Source organism: Chionomys nivalis, chromosome 3, assembly GCF_950005125.1.
Source record: "Chionomys nivalis chromosome 3, mChiNiv1.1, whole genome shotgun sequence".
Lineage (NCBI taxonomy): Eukaryota > Metazoa > Chordata > Mammalia > Rodentia > Cricetidae > Chionomys > Chionomys nivalis.
The window spans coordinates 86,086,566-86,098,849 of record NC_080088.1 but is presented as its reverse complement, the minus strand read 5'-3'; the positions used below and the strand labels follow the sequence as shown (position 1 = coordinate 86,098,849).

The window sequence follows — 12,284 nt, the reverse complement described above, 5'->3', positions numbered from 1 at the left end:
TTTGGGTATTTATGCACGTGAAGCCAGATCCCCAGGAGCTGGAGTTACAGGTGTGTGTGAGCTGTCCGACATGCTGAAGTAGCCTCAGGTCCTCTGCAAGAACAGCATGCACCCTGAACTGCTGAGCAAACTCCCAGTCCCTGATCCTATTTCTTTACCTCTTCCTTTTCAGTCTACTTTTGGCCAAGACATAATCCAGTTCTCCAGGAAGACAACAAGGAAATGTACCCGACTTGTGCTTGCCATTGGGATAACAGGAAGAAGAAACAAATCCCTTCCAACAATTCATAACCGCAAGCTAACCCTCATGAAAACCCATGGCACTAATCTGTGTGGCTGTGCAATGTAACAGCAGCAGCAGCAAACCCACACAGGACATGAAGTTCAATGACGCCCTAAATGAGCAGTGCTCCCCTACCCCACAAACGGCAAAACTATCAACACACTTGTGGAAAGTGAATTCAATTCATCACAAAGAAGTACAAACAAACAAAACACTAAGAAATTGAAACTCAGAGTCAAAAATTACCAACACAGGCTAGAAAGTATAAAGAGTAAGAGGCAACAAAGCCCCAAGCTCAAGAGATCACAAAGCTGCAAGGGACAGAAGTGCCCAGAGTAGCACAGAGAGAAAGCCGCCAACAATGTGCAGCCCCTTGGCATGAGCCCAAGACCCTAAAGATCAACCGGGTTCTTAGAACTCTGGGAACACTCCTAGCAGTTACAATAACACCCGTGATGTCTAAGAACTAAGCAAGGTTGGTACTGTGTCACAGCTTTAATCCATTTCCTGTCGCCATGTGACCAACTAAAACAAGTTTCATTAAAATTAGAAATGTTTTACAAAAAAGATCCCGTGAAAGGATGACTCCACTGTGTAAGGGCTATAGAGACCAGGCTTCCTAGGGTACCACCGAGCTGTAAAGCTATGGGCCAGAGTCTGGCCTGGGCCACAACATCAAGTGATGAAGGGATACGTCTCCATCTGGGAGATATATCAAATACATATACCTCCCCAGGGAGATATATCAGATTGTGATACTTCGTTAACACATGGATGGTACAATGTAAGACAGTCCACCGACAACCAAAGTCCAGAACAAAAGACAGGGAGGAGCCAGCATCACAAGCTGATGTAATTATTATAAATATTAAGATACTAAAGTATATTAGGTATAAATAATTAAGGTACATAGACATTAAGAATTTGTAGGTCACAAGTGCCAGGCGTGCCTCTCGACTACCCAGGACAGACACCAAAGGCTAACAGTAGAACTGCAGAGACACCTGGGGCCTGTCACTCTGACAATAAGAAAGTAGTAACAGGCTGACATTGCTGGCAAAGCAAGGATGCCATTTTACGGTTTCCCTCACTGACACAGGGAAGAAAACACAGTCAATAAGCCTTCCTCTACTTTTATAGAAATACAAAATCACACGAAAGCAGGCTGATACACTGCAATGTTTTCATAAAAATAATTAACTTACTTTAGTATAAATACTATGTTCTTTGAAATTAAAATCTTAGCTGGGCAGTGGTGGTGCACACCTTTAATCCCAGCACTTGGCTGGCAGAGGAAGGCCAATCTATGTGATTTTGAGGCCAGCCTGGTCTACAGAGAGAGTTCCAGGACAGGCTCCAAAGCCACACACACACAAAAAAAAACCCTGTCTCAAAAAACAAAAAACGAAAGTGCTGCATGTAGTGGCGCACACCTTTAATCTCAGCACTCAGGAGGCAGAGGTGGGGAGATCTCCATGAATCTGGCCTACGTAATAAGATACAGGTCAGCCACAGCTAAATACTGAGACCCTGTCTCAGGGAAAATAAATAAAGAGAAAAAGAAAACCAAACAGGGGGCGGGAAAGATGACTTAGTGGTTAAGAGCACTGGTTGCTCATTCCAGAAGACCTAAGTTCAATTTCCAACACCCACAAGGCCTCTTACAACTGTCTGTAACTCCAGCTCCAGGGGATTCAACACCCTCACACAGATATACATACATGCGAAACACTAATGCACATATGATTAAAAACAATTATGAAAAAAAGAAAGGGAGGGAGGGAGGGAGGGAGGGAGGGAGGGAGGGAGGGAGGAAGGAAGGAAGGAAGGAAGGAAGGAAGGAAGGAAGGAAGGAAGGAAGGAAGGAAAAAGAAAAGCCTGTGCTCTGACCATTCCAGTCTGTGAAGACAGTAGACTGCGCTCTGGTGCATCTGGAGAGTACATAAGCCAGGCCAGGGTCTTCCCTTTGGGGAAGTTTACTACAGCTTCTTGGTTGGGAAATGAAGGCCCTGCCATATAGCCCTCAGGCAGGCTGGCAGTGGACTGGCAGAACGACAGCTGCCCATCCTGAGGCTGCACTCCTGACCTAGTTCTCACATGAACCACAGCATCACCGGGAACAGCCATGTGGTCTCGGTTTCCTCCCCGGTAAGAAAGAGACTAGATCTATGAATGCACTACAAGCCCACAGCACACCACACAGAATCCTAAATGGTGTTGTAGCATAGACACAGCTCAAGTAGGAACGTTGAGCTCCATATTTACAGAGCTACAAAGCAGAGTAAAGAACTCTAATCATCACTTCTCTGGAAACATGGAAAGGAAGAAGAGAGCACGTGCCCAGTGTCCCAGTAGGCATCGTGGAGAATATAAACAATCCCAGAATGAGAACTCACTTAGCACAAAGCAATCCTGGGTAAAGCATACACATGGAGCAAAGCCTACATCGGCAAACGGTGCTGTCTCTGGGGGAGATCAAACACTATACAGGCCATCACCGAGCTCTATGATGATAATCACTGAGTCTACTGCTACCAAGGCCTTCTGAATAGTGGTTGCATGCAGGAAGAAGCCACCTAATTGTTTCCCATAGGGTGTATACACATTTATCTCACCTTTCCGCCTACTGTCCATCACACCCCAAAAACCTCCAACCCCACAGGGAAGGTTTCCTGCAAGTCTTCCCAGTTTTTAAGAATGGCTATCTTCTCAAAGGGCACTTGAAGTGGTTTGCTTTCTCTTCTATCACATCAGAGCAGTACATGGGAATACTGAGCATGTAAATCCCATCAGTAAACTCAGAAAACCGTAATCTGTGACTAAACTCATGGTTAAATGACTGTAAATTTAATTCCTAGTCCTCCATGTTTTCATTCTCATCCAACAGTAGAATACATACCACCACACGGTGTGACAAAGAAGCAACAAGTGACATTTGTGTCCTTTTATAGTTCATTAATGAAATGAGCAACAAAACAATAGGTATACAATATTAACTCCCAAACCTGAAGAGCTACTACAAATTCAAAGTTCCCATCAAATGTGTACTGAAGGTGCATCCTTCCAACTAATGACTCAGAAGCTCAGAGCAAAGTCTGCCTATACAACTCACTGCTAAGAGAACTAAGATTCACCTTCAACCTTCTATGACAGCAAAAGATGGAATCATGAGGGGCTGACCACATGCTACCTAACCCTGCCCCCTCCTGCTCTCTCAAACTCATGGCCACACATATGCATAAATATATAAAGATAACTCGCTTAGTCCATACAATGTTACTTGTGTGTATACCATTCCAGGGCTGATCAACTGGTACTGGATAACCAATTAGGGGCTCATCCCTGAGAAGACAACTTCTCCTCTCAGTAGTTATTAGTTTTCTGTCCCTTTACCTAGGGGTGAACCCCGTGAGATGTGCCATTCCATGTTGGAAAATCTTTTGATTACTGCTGTACTTGTTTTGGTATTGTTTAGGCAGCCGTAATGTTGAAACTTCCATGTCATTTCGGAGACACAACCTCAAGAATTCCTGGTCCTCTGGCTCTTACAGTCTTCCCACACCTGCTTTAGTGATGATCCTTAAGCCTTAGTGGCAAGCAATTGTGTTGCAGATGGGGCTTATCCCTTGATAAGTTTTCTCTGCATTTTGATCAGCTGTGGGTTTTGTAATGTCTCTACCTATGTAAAGATTATCTGATGAGGTGCAAGAGCTACACGCATCTGTGGTTTAGTAAGGTAGAGGTGGGTTCACTATGTCACTAGCCACAGGGAGTTGGCTACATTTAGTTCCCCCCAAGATGTGCATTCCACTGTTGCACCCTGCCGTGCTGGACGGTGTTGTGGTTCATAGGCATGACAGTCGGGCAGCACTACTGGCTGCTCCCTTCCCTTGGAAGCCCGCAGAGCACTTCCAGTACTATGAAAGCTTGTCCTCAAGGAGGCGGAGTCTTTCAGGTTCGACCCAGATCACATCCTCCAAGTCCTATGTCTGAAGTGAGGAGACTTAGTCACACAGGTCTATTTAGTCCCAAACTCACTGAGGTATATGTTTATGTGAAGTTTTCACTGTCAAGTAGTATGTTAAGTTTTAGACTATGAGATCTTAAATCTACATATCACTGTCTTAGTTTGGGTTTCTATTGCTGTGAAGAGACACCATGACCGCAGCAACTCTTATAAATGAAACATTTAACTGGGGTGGCTCACTTACATCTTCAGAGGTTCAGTCCATTATCATCATGACAAGGAGCACGGTGGCACACAGGCAGGCAGACATCTTAATCTGAAGACCACTGAGACACTGGGCAGTATCCTAAGCATAAGAAACCTCAAACCCTGACCCTATATGACACATTTCTTCCAATAAGGCCATACCCACTTCAACAAAGTCACACCTCCTAATAGTGTCACTTCCTATGAGATTATGGGGTCCAATTACATTCACACTACCATGATCACCAAGTACATTACACATGTATTTTATGCTTGTTATGCCTATAAGCATAATAATCATCTATAATAGAAAAACTATCATATATTAGAAATATAAGGGGGATGGTGCAGATATGACAGAATGCTTACTGCTCAGCCGGGCGGTGGTGGCACATGCCTTTAATCCCAGCACTTGGGAGGCAGAGGCAGGCGGATCTCTGGGAGTTCGAGGCCAGCCTGGTCTAATTAGCAAGTTCCAGGACAGCTAGGACTGTTAAACAGAGGAAATCCTGTCTCAGGAGAAAACAAAAAACAAAGCAAACAACAACAACAAAGAGGGCTTACTGCTCTTGCAGAGTACCCAGGTTCAGTTCCCAGAACTCACGTCAGGTGGCTACTGCCTAAAACTGCACCTCCAGGGGATCTGAGGCCCTCTTTTGTTTCTCACAAGCACTGCACATGCCCACATGAAAGCAAGCTGGCAGACTGGCAAGCAGACAGACACAGAATTTGAAACACAAACAAACTTTATATACATCACCTTAAAATTTGCAGGGAACCCTGACTGCTCTTTGGACTGGAGAGGGAGGGGGGAGAGGAGTGGGGTGTGGGAAGTGGGGGGAGGGAGATGGAAAAGGGAGGCGAGGGAGGCGGGGGAGGCGGAAATTTTTAATTAAAAAAATTTAATAATAAAAAATTATTATCAAATGAATAAATTTGTAGCACCCACAAAAAAAATTTTGAAAATTAATCCTCAAAACAACTTCTTTAAAGATCCTAATTTTATATATAACAAACCAGTATTCTGTTAGTTAAGTTCTAACAAATTTTTATTACATTCTTTTTTCACTTTGTAATAAAAATTATTTTGATATAATGAATCCTGACATTTTTACTTGAAACACAGATTTTCAAATTTCAAAATGTTCATCTGCTCTAAGAAAGGAGGCGGTGACTATCCAGCCAAAACAACAGAGTATTGCTGACTTTCAGAAGACCACAACAAGTCTTCTAAAACAGTCACTAATGCTAATGTGACTTGAAATTATGAAGAACTCACAGGGAGGGAGGGAGGGAGGGAGGGAGGGAGGGAGGGAGGGAGGGAGAGAGGGAGGGAGGGAGAGAGGGAGGAGTACACCCCCAGGAAGCATCTCAGTCTCTAAGCACCATTCTCCACTGAAGGGGGCTGCAGAGTGCAAGGCCTGGGGTGGGGGGTGGGCAGTTACAAGAGAAAAACAGAACAGGGAGATGCGCAAAGTGCCCTTTGAGGCCTGCTGCCTATAAGGGACAATCTGAGCCTTTATCATCAATGCTGACATGGATCACAGTCTGTACAGGCAAAGTCCGAGCTGCTTTAAATACATGAATGAATGAATGAATGAATGAATGAATGAATGAATGAATGAATGGACAGGAACTCTATTTCCTAAAATGAACTGCTAACTAAACATGGAAAGCCCTAAATCTAGTAAGTAAAATTTGATGAGGAACAATATATTTACCTTCATCTCAAAAGTATCTCCCTAGAAATTAATTACAAAGTAAAACACAGTAATAACTTCGCAGGGGAAAAACCTGACGAACCAGTATTCCTACTTGGAAAAAGAGTATAATCCAAATCTAATCATGACGAAACATCAGCCAAAGCCAACTGAGGAACAGCACACAGAATGGCTGGCTTGTTCTGCTCATAATGTCAAGGTCAACTGAGACCAAAACTGCTGGGAATGGCTATGAAAAAGACATTACCAAATGGTCCAAGAAACTAGGTATATGCACAAACATAATATTTGCAAAACAGATTTAGCAAAATATAAAAACAGTAACCTAAGTAGAGGATGTCCAAGAAGTTCTCATACAACACTTGCAACTTTCCTGAAACCTCAGATTAGATTAACACAGCTGCCACCCTGAAGGAGGCTCCATTCATAACCTGGAAGAAACTGTGCATGAAAAATCAATGTGACTAGCATGCACAAGATCCTGCACTGCTTCTTAGCACATGGCCAGGGCAGATTTAGTCTTTCACTAGTTTTGTGGAATGGCCCAGGCCCAATTCCACTCTCCTCCTTCCATACTGATTGGTGGACGTCTTCCATGAGGAGCTTCGCCGCAAGTCCCCAGTTTCCAGTCTTACTGTGGGCAACTGGTGGGCACTTCCGGCTCACAGATGCTGTGGCTAAGTTCCCTTTACCAGTCTGCCTACTCATTTTTAATTTCATGCTGGAGCACTTATTCAGGTTCGTAGCTGGCTGCTGACTCAATAACCAATTACTGTGTTTCTTCTTTCCGTGCCCTGTGGAACAAAGCCAAGGGGCAAGCCCTTGACGGCTGGCTATCTGAAAGAGAAGACGCTTATGGTTTCCACCTGGTTGGCAGTAGTGATACTCCCATTCTGTCCCACAATGAGTCACCAAGCATTCTTCCCAGAATGTGCTGGACCTCTGCACCTACTTCCACTTTACAGTAAATCAAAGAGCAGAGAAGAAAATTAAAAGACCACAGGAAACACTCAAACCCAGAGAGTCCTCAGTCTGACAACCAGTCCAACTGCTTAACAGCCATGTTAAACATGGAAAAAGAGGTCGCACTAGGTTACAGGAGGTAAGAAGTGGAGACGTGGGCTGTGGAGATAGCTCAGTCAGTGGTTACTAAACAATCGTGAGGACCAGAGCTAAAAGTCACAGAAAGCATGTGTAAAAATAAAATTAAAGTCTGGCATAGTGGTGTGGTGTAAACCTTTAACACAGCAAGGGGGAGGGGTAGGCAGGGGGTCTGCAGAGGCAGATGAATCTGTAAGCTTGAGGCCAGTCTCAACATAGCAAGTTCCAGGACAGTCAGGACTAGAAAGAGACTGTCTCAAAAAAGACAAATAAATAAAATAAAGACGCAGCATGGTAGAATGTGCTGTGTGTTTATAATGCCAGACTGGGTAATGCGGAGGTGGACACTGAGAGCCTACTTCTTGTAGTTCCAAATCAGTAAAGCCCCCCCCCCCCCCCAAAAAAAGCAGTGGATGATGCCTGATGAATTACAGTAGAGGTTGTCTTCTGGCCTCCAAACACACAAGCACTTGCATACCAGCTCTCTCTCTCTCTCTCTCTCTCTCTCTCTCTCTCTCTCTCTCTCTCTCTCTGTGTGTGTGTGTGTGTGTGTGTGTGTCACACACAATGGCGTTATTAAGCAGGAGATGGGGGAACTCGGACAGTTGAGCACTGGCCCCTGGCAGGCCCTGAATAGTCTGGAAAAGTTGATGGCAGTGGCAGCTGCTCCATGGGTCAAAGTCCCTCTGCTTGAGGACTTCTATACATAAATAACTGTACTAGTTTATGGTGGAGGTGGCACGGGGACGGTCCAGCCATCTTGTGTACCAGAAAACAACTAATCCTAGAATCCAACTGTTGTGTACATTGCTCTGTAGCCGTTTAAAAGCACACAGTCCCTGCTGCCTGCAACTTCACCTCTCTGGCCTCCCTTCTGTTTTGGCATCATGCCTTACTCTTTGCCGGATCAATCCCGGAGTCCATGGTAATTATAGTAAATAGATCCTGCAACTTCCTTCCCTTCGGAGTGGCTGTCAAAGCTCCCAGGGAGTTTCCTTCCAGAGGACAGCAGGTTAACTGCCGCACTGCTGCCTTCTGACAGAGGTAGCCCTCAATGGATCTTTCCATCAAACTCAAGCAACAATGCAGATAAAAGCCTCTGGGCCAAGGAACTGAATTTACACACTTTCTACAGAAAAGAATCTTTGGTAATCGACTGGTTAGCTGATGGCCTCCTGCATGCCCATTTTCTTCCAGTCTGCTGTTCCGGATGGGTAGCTTTTCAGAAGGAAAGGCAAATTAATAACCTAGCATAGACCAGCTCCAAAAGAACTTACTCCAAATTATGAGGCTGGGTTCTCTTAGAAACTGCTCATCACTGTGAAGCATGATCAATACTTATTTGTCACAAAGGGCTAGCTGCCCCAAAATCCTTTCTAACAACTGTTTTATAACACTAGATGTTTGTTGTAATAGACAGAGAAGCAATAAAAAAGGTTGTTAGATGACTACAAAATAAAACTGACCTGTACTCTCCAAACTCTCAAAGTTACTCAAAGCAATGAAAGGCTATTGAGGGGAACAGCAGAAAACTACCCCACTTACTGCCTGGAAGACCCTGTTAAAATGACAGTACTCTACAAATTAACAGATTCCATATAATTCTTACCAGAATTCCAGCTCTTTAGACACTAATGAGCTGGTTCTAAAACTCATGCAGAATTATGAGACCCAGAATAGTTAAAAGGATCATGGAAAGAACCAAGTTTGAGAACTCTTACTTTCTGATTTCAAACTCACTACTAAGCACCCATAATCCAAACAGTGTGGCACTAGAGGAAGGTCCCACGGACAGGTCAGGACAGTTCAACGCATGAGAGCCGAGATTTTGGCTGGAGTGGAGGTGCGTACCTGGCACCCAGCATTTGTGAGGTCATCCTCTGCATAACAAGTTTGAGGACAGCCTTGACACTGCCTCAAAAACACAAAAACAAGGGCTGGAGAGATGGCTCAGAGGTTAAGAGCATTGCCTGCTCTTCCAAAGGTCCTGAATTCAATTCCCAGAAACCACATGGTGGCTCACAACCATCTGTAATGAGGTCTGGTGTCCTCTTCTGGCTTGCAGGCATACACACAGACAGAATATTGTATACATAATTAATAAATATTTTAAAAAAAAACAAACAAACACAAAACAAGTTGGGTGGTGGTGGTGCACACCTCTACTCCTAGCACTAGGAAGGCAGAGGCAGGCAGATCTCTGTGAGTTCGAGGCCAGCCTGGTCTACAAGAACTAGTTCCAGGACAGCCAGGGTTACATAGAGAAACCCTGTCTTGAAAAACAAAAACAAAAAAACACCCTAAACAAAAGCCAAAGTCCCAGAAATAAACCCACATATTCATACATCTCTGGTTAACTTGTTTTCAGCAAGAGTGCTAAAGCTATTAGGTAGGAAATAGCCTGCCTTCTCCATCCCACTGTGTGTGTGTGTGTGTGTGTATGTGTGTGTGTGTGTGTGTGTACACGTACGTACGTGCGTGCATGTGTGCTGAACCTTCTCATGGTCCCTGACCCAGCAATTTTAAGCAGATGCCCAAGAGAAGGGAAAATGCTTAGCTACACAAAAACTTACTGTCCTGACTTCATAGCAGCATTTATCCACCAAAAGGCACAAACAACTCAAACCCATCAATGTCCATCAATGAGCAACAGATAAGAGACAGTAAAAACTGGGGTTGCAGAAATGGCTTGGTGGTTAAGAACATTGGCTGTTCTCTCAGAGGACCTGGGTTCAATTCCCAGCACCTCCATGGCAGCTTATAATTGTTTATCTTTCTTGCTCCAGGGGATCTGACACCCTCATACCCTCATATGCATGCCAAACACTAATGCACATAAAAATAAATAAATTTTAAAAAGTGATAAAATAGCCGGGCGGTGGTGGCGCACGCCTTTAATCCCAGCACTCGGGAGGCAGAGGCAAGCGGATCTCTGTGAGTTCGAGACCAGCCTGGTCTACAAGAGCTAGTTCCAGGACAGGCTCCAAAACCACAGAGAAACCCTGTCTCGAAAAACCAAAAAAAAAAAAAAAGAAAAAAAAAGTGATAAAATATTGGTACACTTTATAACATAGATGAATCCTGAAAATTATATAAATGCAAAGAGCCAGTCACAGCATGCATATAAAAAATATGCAAAGGACAACTGCCTAAGGCTGGAAGGGAAGAGAGTGGGGAAGGACGGTGTGGAAGGACTGCTGCTCAAGGGTAGGAAATGTCTTCTGAAATGAAGAAATGCTCTACAGCTGACAATAACTGCAATAACTGCATGACTGTTACTATGCTAAGTCCTTGACCTATATCCCGTAAGACAACTATATGGTGTGTAAATGTACTTGAATGTTTTCAGGGTTGAGCCTGATGACACAGGCTTGTAACCCCAGCTAGTGGAGGCTGAGGGAGAAGAATGGCAAATTCAAGGCCAGCCTTGCCAACTCAGTCAGACCCTTCTCAAAATAAACCAGGGGGAAGAGGGCTGGAGCGGCACTTACGCTCGTAATCCTAACTTGAGAGGCGACACAGAAGGATCAGGAGTTCAAGGCCCCTCCTCAGCGGCATATACACTTCTACGCCAACATGGGCTACATACAAGATCCTGTCCTTAATATTAAATAAATAAATCCCTGCCCCAAAAGAAGGTAGGAGGTGTAACGTGGTGGGAGAGCACCTGTATGGTGAAGGAGGAAGGACCTGGGTTTATAGGGTTCAACACCCCATTAGCAGAGAGGAGTTATTTTAAGAAAGAATATGGGCACCAACTATCCAATGTTCCCCAAGGTCCTACATCCAATGTGTTTAAAACTTAATGTGTCCAAACTCAAATCCAGTTTTAGTCTTCAATATATATTAATTGTGTACACAACAGGTACATATGCACACAAGCACACAATTATAAATAAAGAAAAGTTCTATAAATTCTAAAAGTGGGGTTAACAAGAATGGACACCCTGCTTGGAACAGTGAAAGGCGCCTACCACCCACTAGTTTGTCCAGCTACAGATCTTATAACTTGTCCCCTCCCAAACTCTCAGGAAGCAGCCGCTTGGTGACACTGCTCTCTGCTGGACGAGAATCCACTGCCTCTCATCTTCCAGCATGCTCGTCCTCACCCACTTCAGACACAGCCATTTACTAGGTTTTCTCTCGCCCCTTAATAGTTTTTCCTTAGTCTCTCCTACTTTGTTGAATTTCTTCTAGACTTAAAAGGAAAATGAGAAAAATTAAGTTGCTAATTGTTGTAATTTTTGCCTCATGCTGTAGAAAAAATCCTCTACAATATGAATATGTATTACTCTCATTGGATAATAAAAAGCTGACAGGCCTGTAGCTGGGTAGGAAGTTAGGCAAGAAAGCCAAACTGATGGGAAAGAGGGCAGAATCAGGAGACATGCCAGCCAACCAGCCAGTCACAGGTAAAGACACGAGTCAAGTGGCAATACACAGATTAATAGAAATGGGTTAATTTAAATGTAAGTGTTAGCTAGTAACAAGCCAGAGCTATTGGCTGGGCATTTACAACTAATATAAGCCTCTGTTGATAATTAGGGAAGCAGCTGCTGAGTATGGTCAGGACAGGAAAACTCTGCCTACAGCTTCATCCTAGCCTAGTAGCTTTACTGAGATTCCAAATCTAATCCTGACAGTCCTAACAGCTGACAACTATTGGAACTCACCTCCTTCCCCATGGCAGTCTTGGAACCTTTCACCCTGAGACCTCAAGCACCTCTTCCTGCCCTGCCATCCACACAGGCACGGTTTTTGTTCGGTCTTCCCACTAACCTCAGGGTAGGTTTTAATGAAACCCACCCATCATTTGATCAATATGAAGTTTTAAAACTGGTTAGAAAAATGAAGAAAATTAGGAGGCATGAGAAGGAGAGCCTTACTCCCACTGGCTGAAGGTATCACAAGATTGAGAGCCATGCTTACAGTAAGGACTCTCTTGACCTTTCTGACCCACATCAGT

The 12,284-nt window shown here is 44.1% G+C and overlaps 1 protein-coding gene across 1 annotated transcript in view; it reads right to left on the bottom strand.

The window, feature by feature from the left end:
• Positions 1-12,284, bottom strand: part of Usp12 (ubiquitin specific peptidase 12) — a 55,442-nt gene that overhangs the window by 31,172 nt on the left and 11,986 nt on the right. The window lies entirely within an intron of this gene.